The sequence below is a fragment of the Protopterus annectens genome, chromosome 2.part1, assembly GCF_019279795.1.
Source record: "Protopterus annectens isolate FY-2018-M chromosome 2.part1, PAN1.0, whole genome shotgun sequence".
In the NCBI taxonomy this organism is placed as follows: Eukaryota; Metazoa; Chordata; order Ceratodontiformes; family Protopteridae; genus Protopterus; species Protopterus annectens.
Genome location: NC_056729.1, coordinates 76435957 through 76451542, shown reverse-complemented (window position 1 = coordinate 76451542; position 15586 = coordinate 76435957). Strand labels below are relative to the sequence as shown.

At 41.1% G+C, this 15586-nt stretch overlaps 1 protein-coding gene across 2 annotated transcripts in view; it reads right to left on the bottom strand.

The window, feature by feature from the left end:
* SH3D19 (SH3 domain containing 19) overlaps positions 1 to 15586 on the bottom strand; it is a 2322497-nt gene that overhangs the window by 2204124 nt on the left and 102787 nt on the right. The window lies entirely within an intron of this gene.

Below are 15586 nucleotides of genomic sequence, written 5' to 3'. Positions count from 1 at the left end.
TTGTTTGTCTGGCGTGAGATAAGCCATCTGGACAGTTGTATTTAAGCTTGCACCCAGGAATATTATCTCTTGAGAGGGCACTAATTTTGATTTCTTTTCGTTTTCTGTGTACCCTAGGCAAATTAGCAATCTTTTTACAAACACCAGGTGCTTTAGAAGAATGTCCTTGCTCTCTGCTTAAATAAGGCAGTCGTCTAAGTGGGGATATATTTGAATTCCTTTTTGTCTGCAAAATGCAATTACTGGTGCCAGGCATTTTGTGAAGACCCTGGGCGCAGTAGATAAGCCAAAGGGAAGTGCAGAGAATTGGTAATGCATTGAGCCTGCTATAAATCTGAGGTATCTTCTGCACGATTGTCTGACTGGGATGTGCAGGTATGCCTCCTTGAGATCCAAATTAACTAGCCAAGCCTCCTTGCCCAGCATGGGAAGTAGTTGTTGTAGTGTTAACATTTTGAATTTTGGAACATCCAGGAAAGTGTTTAGGATTGACAGGTCCAGTATTGGTCTCCAGGCTTTGTCTTTTCTGGGTACTAAGAAAAGTCTTGAGTAAAATCCTTGTCCCTGTTCTTCTTGTGGAACTTTTTGAATTGCTCCCATATCCATAAGAGCAACAATCTGTTTTTGTGCCTCTGCCCATTGGTTTTGTGGCAGGTTTGGCATACCTTTTAGTTTTGGATACATGTGGAAGTGGAACCTGTACCCCTGAGAAACTATATTCAGCACCCACTGGTCTTGGGTGATCATGTGCCAATTTTTTGAGAAAAGTGCTAGCTTTCCCCCTAGGGGTGCTGTTAACTGGTAAGAGCTTGGCATTTGCAGAGGGAAGTCATTGTGACTGTTTCCTATAAGGTTGTGATTTGTCTTCTCCTCCTTTGGGGGCAGAAGCACCCCATTGTTTAGGTCTGTAGGAGCCTTGGGGCTGAGATCTGCCTCTTGGGCATCTGTATCTGCCTCTTTGTGGCCTGTCTGACACTGGAAAGGACCAATTTTTTGAAGGCCAGTTTCTGCTAAATCTAGGTGGTTGAACCTGTAAGAAATCTTTCACCATTTGCATTGACTCTGCTTTATCCTCCATTTCTTTAACACCTTTTCTGGCTTAACACCAAACAAAGTATCATGCTGTAGTGGAGCATCCAATAATTTTACTTTAACGTGGTCAGGTAAACTTTGTTCTTTCAACCAAGCATGTCTTCGAATAACTGAGCCTGTAACTGCGGCTCTACAAGAAGCCTCTAATGAATCAAAACCACATTGCAGAGTATGCTTTCCCACTTGTTTAACTGCATGCAATAAATCCTGCATTTCTTTACTGTCAGGACTTTCTATATTTGTAACCATTTTCTGCTTTAACAATGACATGAGATACTGCTGATATTTAAGCATGTGAAACTGACAGTTTAAAGCTCTTACAGCTAAAGCAGCAGAAGTGTAAACTTTTTTCCCCCATCTGTCCAGAGCTCTGGAATCCCTATCTGAGGGGACAGGATTTTTGGCAGTGGAAGCTTTAACCCCTTTAGGACCCTGAGAAATTGTTTCTGGGTCTGCAGCGGGGGTTTTGTAAAGAAATTTATGTGAGTCAGAGACCCTGTAGTACCTGTCTGGCTTTACTGGTGCTGGGGGTAAAGAATCTGGAGACAGACTGGATTCAGAAAAAACATCATCTACAATATCAAGCACAGGGGGGATAGCCAGGGGCCTGTGCTGAGGCAATAAAAGGAAATCTCTGAGCCTTTTCTTGGATTCTGAGTAATCCTGGCTCTCCCAATGGAAATGCTCCCTCATGGTGTGCAGGGTTTCCCCAAAAGAATAATCCTCAGGCAGTGAAGCTGAAGGAATGGACTCTTCAGCATCAGAGTCCTCATAGGGAGGGAGAGAATAGCCCTGATCAGAAGAAGAATCAGAGGAAATGGAAACCTGATCAGAGGTATCATAATCAGTGTCTTGCCTAGGCCTTTTGTCAGGAGGGGGATGGGAGCCCCTGATTAAAGTAATAAGGTCTTCGGCCATTTTAAGCATCTGTTTCTTTGGCATGGATGACTGTTCCGGAGAGTGCTGCACTTGTTTCCTTATCTTTAATGGTGTTTTTGACTTTGCCTTTGCTGCTGTAGTAGCCTTAATTGTAAGCTGTGAAGGTCTGAAGACACCCTCAGAAGCTGGTGCCTGCTCAGTGGCTCCAGACCCATCTGAGGGTATAGTTTCCGTAGGCACAATACCTTGAGTTTCCACAGGCCTTGGGGCCTCCACGTGGCTGTCGGTTACGGCCTGTGGCTCTGAGGTAGCAGGTGTCAGGGGCTGCGAAAGCACCTCACTGAGCACCGGCGAACTGGCAACTGGCCTAGAAGAGGCTTTGTCAGTTTTGGACTTCGGATGCCTGTCTTTTTCTTTGTCTTTGTGTTTTTTATACATTCCGGTCGTCGGTTGTTCTGACGGCATTATATAATTAAATCTTCATCCAAAATAATCTTAAAATAGTAAGCAGCAACAACCAAAACGCTAGCTGCTTATTCCCACAGAACAAAATTCAGCTGGTAGAAATCACTGCAAAGCGTAAAAGCAAGTATATTTAATGAGGTTAAGCGCTTTCACTCGCAACGCGAGCTTCTTCAGAACACCATTTTGACAATAACATTCCTTTAAATACTCAAATTGGCGCCAAAACGGCGCAAACAAACAGGAAGTACACAAATTAGAAAATACAATATTTAAGTACATATCTATTAAAACTTTATAAAAACATATGTGAATAATCAAATATAAAATATAAAATGAATGAACATTCATATACAAGTAGACTGCTCACAGAGTCACTTATCCAACAAAAGTGCAGGTTTAATTGAAATACTGTCATTAATCCCTGGTGGGGTTAAAGCATCAGTGTATAGCTGCCACCAAAGCTCTCTGTAAGCCAAATAGTTTTTTAAATCACCTCCTCTAGGGTTCTTCCTGACAACCTCCAAAATAGCAAATTTAAATACATGGTTAACACCATGATTATTCACATATGTTTTTATAAAGTTTTAATAGATATGTACTTAAATATTGTATTTTCTAATTTTTGTACTTCCTGTTTGTTTGCGCCGTTTTGGCGCCAATTTGAGTATTTAAAGGAATGTTATTGTCAAAATGGTGTTCTGAAGAAGCTCGCGTTGCGAGTGAAAGCACTTAACCTCATTAAATATACTTGCTTTTACGCTTTGCAGTGATTTCTACCAGCTGAATTTTGTTCTGTGGGAATAAGCAGCTAGCGTTTTGGTTGTTGCTGCTTACTATTTTAAGATTTTGTGGATCCATTTCGCTACTTTCAGTTGTTCATCCAAAATAATGTAAAGCAAAATCAAACAGACGTTTAATAGTGCGTTTATTGAATCTAGCACAAAACCGACAACTAATAACGTCGTGATCAGGGCCTAGGCAAGGAATGCAGTAAGAGTGAAAGCCCTTATGAGGTATTTGCTTCCCACAAGAAATACAATTATTAACTTTTACTGACATCGGTCTGGAGCAAGAAAAAGTTTCCCCAACGGGGTACTTAGCTTTATTGAAGACTTCGGTTCTGAAATTCAACTTTGAAAATCTCAGTAGTCGGCTGACCGGCACTTGCGAACTGCTTTTGCTTCGGGCACCGCGTGGCAAGAAAGACTTAAGAAAATGGCTTTGGTTGCAACTTTTATACCCCTGGCGCACTGACGTCAGGGAAGAGGCGACAGCAACTGACGCCGGACCAAGACTTTGGAACTCGGGCCAACTGTGGATCGCCTGCCAGCAGGATAACTCCAAGTGTAATGACTGCAGCAGTGAAACATGATGAACATCAGCACTTTTGGCTAACATCAAAGTTTGAAACAATACTAATCTCACAAACTTTAATCTTACTTTGACTTAGGAATGGAGTCCATTCCTGTCATGCTATTGGAAATCCAAAAGACCTGGAGTTCTTAAACAAAGCCAGTCCATTTGCATAGTACACATCCAGTACCTTGATGGGTTACACAGCTTATCTGTTGGTGTGACTTCATGTAACTGTCCTGGGTGTGACCAAATGAGTGAACATTACTGTATATACTGGGGTGAGATGAAACAATTGAACATTAGTGTACGCATGTACTTAAGTTGTCCCTTTCCACCCAAGGTGGTTTTAGTCCCTAAGTTGCCTGAAGCTAATTAGCAAACTAAAATTGTCTTTAGTAAACTCTTTCCTCACACGCATGCTATTCTTTGGTCACCTTTTTATTATGTGAAAAATGAATGTTTTTGATGTTAAATGTTCCTTTTATGATATCTGATATCCATCTGTTTATGTGCTGAAATATACCTGCAACTGCATTCTTGTCTTTTTTTACAGTCTACTTTCAAATATGAAAAAGATCTGTCCAGATATTCTGAAACTGAAACAGCTCCTCCCATTCCCCAGCCGATGACTGTAGCTTAGGTTGCTGGAAGAAAACAGGCTATGCTAGGACAAGATCCCCAACAGAAACAAACACACACACGCACATGCAGTCATTCTCTCTCACAATGTCTCTCCAGCTTTGTATTAACAAAGCAGTCCTTCTACATAAATAAGTTGGAGTGGGGAAGCTACGTAACAAATGTGCTTCATTTTCAAACTTTTGCAGCAGGATTGCTCTGCCAACATTTTATGCACAAACATTCACAACAGATTAAATGGTTCAGACTGCTTGTGCTTCATGCTCTTAATGCCCAGTATAAACTTCTCAATGTGCATCTTTATTTGAAGTATTTATAAATAAAGGGGTTACATTTCAGCCAGCACAAATCTGTACTTATTACGTCTGAGGCAGCATTACTAGCTACTACATAATATATCTTGCTCATTTTTTTTTAAATTGCTCCCAGATACGATATATCCTCTCGAGTGTTTGCTTTCTCGGTTTCTTGGAAAAGTACAGTTTTGTACCTACCATAAATGTAGATGTCCGAACTGGATAGCATCTGCAGTCATAACAAATGGGTTGTCCTGTCGTCAGGCAGCCCTTCGGTCGGCCGGATTCCAAAGTCTGGGTCCGGCCGCTGATGTCGCACTTCACCCGACGTCATCTCTGCTGGTCTTCGGGTATAAAGGCATCAGCCGACGCCATTTTCCTCAGTGTTTCTTGCCCCAGATGCCAGTTGCCCTCTTGGAAGGCTAAATTTTGGAGAAATGCCAATGTTTCCAAAAAGTAGAAGGCAAACACAAAAATAAGCATGTATGTACATATATACAAACAAATACACCATAAGAGACTCCCCCCCCCCAACTAGCTATTAGGAGGGTAAATACCCTAGGAGTACCACAGAGGGGAAGGAGGGAGGGTAATCCTGACTGCAGATGCTATCCAGTTCGGACATCTACATTTATGGTAGGTACAAAACTGTACTATGTCCTTCATGGATGCATCTGCAGTCATAACAAATGGGTAGAATACCATAGCCAAACTAGGGGAGGAGGAAGAAAAATTATGGTGTGGTTAGGATCCCTTGCAGTACAGCAGTGGCAAACCCTGCTCGGGATCTAGCATATAGAGGTAAATTATAATGCTTGGCAAATGTATGCACGGAGGTCCAAGTAGCCGCCTCAATAATGTCCTTGGTTGCCACTCCTCGTAAGAAAGCTGTGGTAGTGGCTGTAGCCCTTGTAGAGTGAGGCCTTATGTTCTGTGGAATTGGTTTTCCATGGTAGGAGTAACAGAATCTTATGCAATTTCCTATCCATTTGGAGATTGTCTGTTTGGAAATTGCTTTTCCTTCCCTTCCTGTTGCATTGGCTACAAAAAGCTGGTCAGTTTTTCTGTTACTTTTGGTTCTGTCCAGGTAGTAGCGTAACTGTCTATGTACATCCAAGGTATGCAGCATTCTTTCCCTCTGTTTTGTGGATTGGGAAAGAAGGTAGGTAGGTGGATTGCCTGGTTTAAAGACACTCTGGATACCACCTTAGGCATAAATGTAGGATTAGTTCTCATGGACACCCTATCTTGATGGAAGATTAGGAAGGGTTGCACTGCCATTAAGGCCTGTAGTTCCGAAACCCTCCTTGCTGAGGTAATTGCCAGTAGGAAAGCAGTTTTCCATGACAGGTGTTGTAGATCTGCTGTTGCTGCTGGTTCAAACGGAGGGAGTGTCAACTTTTCTAGCACAAAGTTCAAGTCCCATGCTGGTAATGGTGGTTTTCTAGGAGGTTTTACATTCTTGATCCCTCTGAGGAACTGCCTGAGTAGAGGATGTGAAAAGACAGGTGGATCAAAGCTGTATTCTGCTGAAATAGCTGATGCATGTATCTTGATGGAGGAATAGGACAGGCCTGTATGTAGAAGCTCTGCCAAGTACTCCAGAATGTTAGCAATATCTATGTTCGACACATCTTTTCCTCTTTCAGTACTCCAAATGACAAACCTTTTCCATTTTCCTGCATAGTTCCTTCTTGTTGAAGGTCTGCGGGCTTCAAGGATAATGTCTTTAACCCTTTGGGAAAGATCTGGGTTAGTTGCTGCTATGTGATGTTCCAGGCAGTCAGTTGCAGGGTTTTAAGGTTGGATGCATGATGTTGTAGTTGTTCTGAGTTAACATCAAAGGCATCAGGGTATTGACCACATTTTCTCCCGAGACATGCTCCTCAGCAATGGGTACCAGTGTTGTCTTGGCCAGTTCGGAGCTATCAGGATTATCCTTGGACGTTCCTCTTTGATTTTCAGTAGTACCTTGTGCATCAAGGGAAGAGGTGGAAATGCATATGCTGTCAGGCCTTTCCAGCTGAAGGATAGAGAGTCCACCTTCCATGCAAGTGGGTGGAATGTCCTTGTGCAGAATTTTTGAGCTGGTGATTGAGTGGGAAGCGAATAGATCTATTTGTGGCATTCCCCATTTCTTTGTGATGGCCTTGAAGATGTCCGGGTGTAGCATCCATTCGTGAGCATCCGAGGTGGTTCTGCTTAACATGTCTGCTAGGGTGTTCTCTTTTCCGGTACAAATATTGCCTGTAACTGGATGTTGTAGCTGAGAGCCAGATTCCAAAGGTCCAAAGTCATTCTGCATAGGGGGTATGAATGAGTGCCTCCCTGTTTGTTGATGTACCACATGACCGTGGTGTTGTCTGTCCTTATCATCAAATGGCCTTCTTTGAGGAATGGTCTGAATTTTTGGATTGCCAGTTTTACTGCCAGCATTTCTTTTTGGTTTATGTGCAGGTGCAGTTGGTCCTGAGTCCACAATCCTTGTACGCATTTGTCCAGCATGTGCGCCCCCCATCCTAGGTCTGAGGCGTCCGTTGTGATGGTTTGGCTTGCTCGAAAGTTGTGGAAGGGTAAGCCTGGGTTTGACTGGCATGTTTGAGCCCACCATAGGAACTCCTGTTTTAGGCATGGGATTAGTGGTATTTCTGTTTCTAAGCTGTGCCTGTGTTGAGACCATAAATTCTTTAGGTACCACTGTAGCTTTCTCATATGTAGTCTGGCATGTGGGACCAAGATTATGCATGATGCCATGAAGCCCAAGGCCTGCAGAACTTTTCTTGCTGTTAGTTTGTTCTGCTTTGTTAATGCCAAGAAGTAAAGAGGGAGCTCTTTTTGTTTTTCTGCAGTTAGGAATATTTGTTTTACTGTGTCCAATTCCGCGCCCAAGAATGTTCTTGTTTGGGATGGTATCAGCCTTGACTTTTGTAAATTGACTGAGTATCCCAGGGCTTGTAGCAAGTAAATGACCCTTTGTAAATCTGTTGTCAGCTTGCTTTTGTTGTCCGCTTGTAACAGGCAGTCGTCCAGGTATGGATAAATTTGGATTCCCTGTACTCTGCAGTGAGCGATTACTGATGCCAGGCATTTTGTGAATACTCTGGGCGCAGTAGATAAGCCAAAGGGCAATGCTGAGAATTGATAATGCTCTGATCCTGCAAGAAATCTGAGGTATCTTCTGCAATTTGGTCGAATGGGGACGTGCAGGTATGCCTCCTTGAGATCTAGAGTTACCAGCCAACACTCCTTGCCCAGCATGGGAAGAAGTTGCTGTAGGGTCAGCATTTTGAATTTTGGGACAATGATGTATGTGTTTAAGATGGACAGGTCGAGAATAGGTCTCCAACTTTTCTCTTTTCTTGGTACTAGGAAGAGTCTGGAGTAGAATCCTTTGCCCTGTTCTGTTATTGGTACTCTTTCCACAGCTCTCATCTTTGTTAATTCCGTTATCTGCTGCAGAGCTTCTATTTTTTGATTTGGAGGCAGGTTTGGCATTCCTCTTTTTACTGGTAAGGTGTGGAAGTGGAAGCGGTAGCCTTGGTCTATGGTTTGCAAAATCCACTTGTCTTTTGTGATATAGTGCCAATTTTTCGAAAATAAGGTTAACTTTCCACCTAATGGTGCTGCTATTTGCTCCCTGGTAGGCGGAGTTAGAGCCAAGTCACTGTGATTGTCCTGTTGCAGTGGCAGTGGTTGTGTCTGTGCCTCGGTTATTGCCTTGCCACTGTCGTCCTCTGTAGGCACCTCCTCTGGATTGATTTCTGCCTCTAGAGCGTCTATTCCTGCCCCTTTGGGATCTTGTGGAGTCAGGAAAGGACCAATTTTTGGCAGGCCAGTTCCTGCTAAACCTTGGGGGCTGAACCTGTAAGAAATCTTTAACTGTTTGTACAGATTTTGCCTTTTCTTCCATTTTCTTCATTACCTGCTGGGCAGGTGTGCCAAATAGACTGGCCTTATCCATAGGAGCATCTAATAGCTTTGCTTTAACATGATCCGGTAAGACCTGTTCTTTCAACCATGCATGCCTTCTTATCACTGTGCCAGTCATGGCTGATCTAAATGAAGCCTCCAGTGCATCATAGCCACATTTTAAGGAATGGTTACTAACCTGTTGGATGTTATTCACCATTTCTAATACATATTTCTTATCTAAAGATTCATCAGAGGACAGTTTTTTAGTTAACTGATCAAGCATAAACTCTTGGTATTGGATCATGTGAAACTGACAGTTTAAAGCTCTAGCTGAGGGAGTAGCAGAGGTGTAAACTTTTTTCCCATCTCTAAGGACCTGGATTCCCTTTCAGAAGGAATAGGGTTTTTAGCTGTGGTCGAGGCTACTGCCTTAGGCCCCTGGGAAATAGTTTCGGGGTCTGCAAGTGGGGCCTTGTATAGGTGGTGATGAGTGTCTGGCACCCTGTAAAATCTATCTGGTTTGGCAGGGGCTGGAGGTAAAGAATCAGGAGCAGTGCAGACATCATTAAATGCATCATCCACAACAGGCAGAACAGGAGGTATAGATAAGGGCCTATGTTGTGGTAAGTGCAGAAAAGTCCTAAGCCTTTTTCTTGAATCTGAGAAATCTTGTCCCTGCCATTGGAATTGTTCTCTCATGGCATGTAAGGTTTCCCAAAGGAAAATTCCTCTGGTGGAGAGGCAGCTGGAATGGATTCTTCAGCATCGGAGTCTTCATAAGTAGAAAAAGGATCCTCTGGCTGGTCTGTAATGTCTGAGTCATCCGCAGAATCATCAGAGGACACTGGCTCGGGGGGCTCTGCTCTAGGTCTCTTTTCTGGGGGCTGAGAGGCCCTGTCTGGGTGAGATTGGGATCCCCTAATCAACGATATTAAATCTTCTGCCAGAGTAAGCATTTGTGAACTAGAAGTGGGCCTGTGTGAGGGGGGTTTAACAGGCACTGATTTAGCAGATTTGGCTGCTTTAGCCCTGGCAAAGGCCTTGATAGACATGGCTGCAGGGGGTCTAGCAGCACCACGTGCTGGGGTAGAGACATCCAAAGGGATGGTGTCTGATAAATCACTAGAAACCACAGTTGTAGGCAAAATTTCTGAGGCCGATTCAGGTAAGGTAGCAGGAGCCTCAGTAGTAGTCATGGATTCGGCTGAAGATTGACCAGTTTTCTCGGTTTCGGCCGAAACCGAGACACTCGTGGCTTGCTTAACCGTGGTTTCGGCCGAAACCGCGGACCGCGAGTGTCGGTCTTTTTCTTTGCGTTTTTTAACAATTTGGGTAGTCGGAGGATCCGACGGCATAATGTATGCAAAATCTGAGCCGAAAAACTGTTCAGCAAACTCCGACCGACGGTTGAAGGAAGCACAGGCCGAACAGGCTGCTACATCGTGGTCTGGGCCTAAGCAAGGCAGACAGTAAGAGTGGAAATCTTTATGAGGTATTTGTTTCCCACAAGTTAAACAGTTATTGACTTTTTCTGACATCGGCTGAGGCAAGAAAGAGTCCCCAACGGGTACTTAGCTTTTAGAAGTCTTCAAGTAGTATTCGGTAGTAGTAATCTCTGGATCTGACCGACCGGCACTTGCGAACAGCTTCTGCTTGGCCACGCGGCAAGAAAGACTGGGGAAAATGGCGTCGGCTGATGCCTTTATACCCAAAGACCAGCAGAGATGACGTCTGGTGAAGTGCGACATCAGCCGAAGCCGGACCCAGACTTTGGAATCCGGCCGACCGAAGGGCTGCCTGACGACAGGACAACCCATTTGTTATGACTGCAGATGCATCCATGAAGGACATCTACTGTCTGACAGCTTTGAACATTAAACCTTATGGGCTGCATTTCTTTCCTTAATTATAACTTTTGTTCAGATCATCACTGGATCCAAAGGTTAGAAAAAAAAAAGATTTAAAATGCACCACTAAGGGTCTTGAACTCTATGGATTACTGCGCTAACAGTACAGTTTATGCACTACTTTGGCCACATCCCACTCTGGAAATCTGAAAAGGTGGCAAACCTGAATATATATATATATATATATATATCACACATATATGAATTATGTGGGTTGAAGAGTACAAAGCAGCACATTACAATGAAACACAATTAATTGCACTGTGTTTCCACCTGAAATACAAGTCAAACCAGTAGTTTATATAGAAATTAAGAATTATTGTTTCTGCAATTTGTATGTAACCATTTCTTGGTTTTAACTGATAGATGGTGCATTTAATGCAAGTAATTTATTTCTGTCATACAGGAAGTGAGTAGTCGTAAGCTTTTCAACAGTAAACTACATGAGCTACAAAAGTCAATTATTGAAAAATTAACAAGAATCTAAATGCTTCACTCCATTATCAAAAATGGATAACATTTGCTAACACAGAGAGAGGCTTAGATAAATATTCCTGCATCAACCAGCTGAAATGAAAATACTCTGAATACTATTACTTATTACCATAGCACTCTTGTATATGAAAATTATTCATCGGTCTCTCACTGGTAAATCATGTAACGAGACGCTGCAAAGCTTTCTGCTAACTTGGTTTCATATTAATGACATGACCATTTCTTTTTAATGCTTATCAGTTGTAGTATGGAGTTTGAAACATATACTAAGTGTTTAAAGAGAATAGAGGGTTCAATACGTTCTATTAAAAAATATGTATTTTTTGAGGAAAAAGATTCCGCTCTCTGCTCATGAAATAGGGAGAGAATTGCTTAAAAACAAATAACTAAAAATAATAGTAGTTTGATCCTTATTTTTTGTAAATAACTACTCACTGTTTCCTCTGAAACAAAGCAACTATACGATTCCAGTCACTTGCCTCATAGCAAGACGTTGTCCCGTTTGATTCTCAGCTAAAGCATCTTCTGTGTGGAGGCATACGTGAATGGGGCGTGCCTTCGTTGAAGGTTGTGCGTCAGGGCTGGTAACCCGGTATGTAAAAATCCACTACCAATCATTAGTGGATCGGAGTTCCGCTGTGGCAACCCCTAACCGGGAAAAGCCGAAAGACACAAACAAACACCATGGGGTAGAACACTGTGAAACTGTTTTGCATGTAAGCAAATTAACATTCTCACTTTAAACATGAACTACTGGCAAACCTGGTATGTGATGCTTACGTTCTCTATCTTAGAGACACTGCTTTTCAAACTACTGATTGTACAGAGAGCCTTATGACTTCCATTCATCATTTCTGAAAGAAGCTAATAAGAACGACCCAAACAAACCCAGAAGTAGAAAGTATCCAAAAAACTTGCCCAATATAGAAGGCAGCTGGAATAACTGAGAAAACCACGACAAAATAAAATCTTGTTGTTTAATACATGAAGGTGAGTGCTTTTGCAATGGTAACAATTGCTTCATCAGACATTTCATACAAAAACTAACCACATTTAAATATATTACACATATCCAAATCAACCAATCTTGTATAAGGACTAATTAATTATCTTAACTGCACATAACAGCAGAGGTAGATTTTTAAAGTGATAGAGTGTGCTTATGTGGCTATGGGAAACACTTCACATAATCAAATGACTGAAATCTCGAATTTCATATGGTCGAGACCATATGATCGAGATTTCAGTAAATCGAAAATGTGAAGTGTTCAGAAATAAGAGTTTAATTAGCTTAATATGTTACGTGCACAGAGAAGCAAGTATTGTTGTACGCTCTGTGTGTACGTAATGTTTTATTTGTTTTGCGGTGTTGACAGGAAATGAGAAATCTCCCGTTTCGCGCTTCCGCATACAGCGCAAGACGGGAGATTTCTCATCTCTCCTCTGTAGCGCGATCTTGGAGCTGGTATATTTAAGTAGAGGGGTGTGGGGGGCACAGCCCCCCACATGGGGGGTGCAGGGGGTCGAAGCCCCCCTGCAAAAGCGAGGTTTGTGTTTTTTTTTATTTGTTGGTTTTGCTTCAGACGTTCGAGTTTACGAAACTCGATCTTTTGGTTTCGGTTATTTGTAGTTCGAGATTTTAGTAATTCGAGCTTCTGAAGTGAATCCGTGGCTATGTACACTAAAATCTAGCTACTACGTATAAGAGCTATTTCAGTTTTCTAGACTTTAGGGCTGGTTTCAGGGGAATGCTATCATTTAAACCTAATCCTCTGTGTGCTCCCAGTCTCAAAATCCATTTCACTTCCACATTTTCTGTTGAATTTACTATGTCTCCCATTCTAATATTTATATTCTGTACATGTAGGACTTGGAACAAAAATACATGATCTTCACCTTTGGCCAAAGTATGTTTGGCCAAGGCACTATGTTCCTGCCCTTTCCTTGTACAGTATACATGGTCCCGAATTCTTTCCCTAAGGTGGTGGTTGGTTTTACCTACATAAAACTGGAAACATGTTCTACAGTGGGCTACATATACCACATTTTTGGTGTTACACTCTGCTAAATTCCTTAGCTCCCAAAGGTACCCTGTTTCAGGATGTTTAAAAAAATCTGGACTCATCAATATATATATATATATATATATATATATATATATATATATATATATATATATATATATATAGTAGGCACAGTGCCCACATTTCTGTGTGCCATTCCTTATATTCTCTCTAATCCTTCTCATCCTTGATGTTTTTGGGTAACATAACTGTTGTTTTATAATGTTCTTATTTTTAAACACAAAATGTCAGTGTGTACCCACTATACTAGTAGTCTCTTCATCTACTAATAGCATATGCCAATTCTGATAAATAATATCCTGACATTTACTTACATCCATTGTATAGGGTACAATCATAGGAGTATATGGTAAGCCTTTATTCCTATTACTTACCATTTCCTTTACTACTCTATCAGAATAGTATGGTCTTGCTTTGCCATTCCTTTCTCTATATACTTCTTGGTAAGCTTTATTAATTTCATGTTCATTATATCCTCTTTTCAAGAACCCTGTTTTTAAGTTACTAAGTTCATCTTCATATACTTCTTCCTGACAGCATAAATGAGATACTCTCACTGCCTGTCCTTTTACAATATTAGGGAATATACGTTGATTGTGCATGCTATTCCGGTGTAGAAATGGGTGATAACACTGCTTCCTATGTAACTCAGTTGACCATTTCATACCTTCTCTATAAAATAGTGACATCCAAGCAGTCTATACTCCTTTTGGAGTAATTCATGGTAAATTTTAAAAAATCACTAGTGGTGTTGGGGCACAGATGGAAGGACCTCAATTGTTCCTCAGTACCATTCCAAAAAAACAAAAAGATCATCAACAAAAACGCCTATAAAAGTCTATGTGGGGATTGGCTGACATATACTCATACTCCCAACCCACCATAACCAAATTCGCATATGTGTTGGCACAACTAGTGCCCATGGCAACTCCTGAAAGTAGTCTATAACAGGTTTCCTTAAACATAAAGATATTATTTTCAAGCACCATTTCCAACAACATGCAAAGAAAATCTATTTTATGTATAGAGAATTTACCTTGTCTCACTAACACCGATTTCACCATGTTGATTCCTTTATCATTGGGTATGCTCATAAACAGTGAAACTACATCTAATGTGGCTAACATGCCTCTGTTCTGCCCATCCAAATCTTTCACCGTTTCAAATAAATCTACTAAAAATTGCTCAGTGTCTTTTAAAACATATGCAAATTCATTCAATAACTTTTTTTAATTCACTGTCTAAATAAATAGAAATAGGTACGGTTGACCAGCCTGCCCCTGCTATTGGTCTAAACTTGGGATTTATTGGGTCCTTATGGATTTTTGGGAGACTATGCATCTGAGGAATCAGTGGATTTTCAACAATAAAAAACTGAAAAAGTTCTTTGCTTAGTAGCCCCATACACACACTTTCATGTAAAACATTTGCAATGCGATTATTTATATCAAACACTATTGCTATTGGTACTACTTCATAAACATTTACATCTAATAGCATTTCTTGCATTGCAGCATAATAAAAATCTGACTCTAAAATAATAACTGGTCCTCCTTTATCAGAGGGGCGTATAACAATACTGTCATTATTTTGTAAGTCATGCATTGCTTTACTTTCACTTAATGAGAAATTGTAACTGCTCTTTTAAAAAAAATAATTATTTTCATTATTATATAGTGCGTTTTCACAAGCTTTTAAAAAGGTTTCTACATTATACGGCAGTATTGGTACAAATGTACTATTTTTCTTAAAATAACTGCTTCTCGTTTCATCTACATTTTTAAATTGTAACTTCAATGCTATATTTCGTGTAAACATTCATAAACCTAATAACATTTCACTTATGTTCATTTTCTTGTAGGAATGAAGCTCAAACCTTTGTTTAATAATGATGTTTCTGCTGTAGTCAGTTCATACCTCGAAATGTTCCATACTAGGTCTCCTGACCATACCCCCACATTTTCTTTAGGGTATGCGTTTGCAGCTGGGCTGGTGCCTCTTTCTGTTTCCTGGCCTCTGTATAAGTCCTGTTCCACAGATTTCCTTCTTCAGGGTCTGAAGAAGTCTGGTGATGTTCACCAGATGAAAGTGCTTACCAGTGTTTAATAAATCTTTTTTTGGGGTGTTATTTCCTGGTTTCCAGCCTCGTGTGCTTCCTTTTGAACTGTTCGATTTGTGCTGTTCCTTGTTTTTCCTGTCATTCTTAATGAACCTATTTCTAGGAGCGGATTATTACGCAGCTCTGATAAACTCTTACTACAAGTCTATAAACCCAACGAGAACATAGGTAAAATACTCTATAAACACTCCATCTTCTTTACCTGGAACAATCTTCCACTCCATATTAGAAGTCAAACCTCCCTTCCTAACTTCAAACATTACCTGACAGTGTACCTCCATAACAATCCTTTATGTACCTGTTGTCATCCTACTTAACCCCTCCCTCTCCACATACCCACTT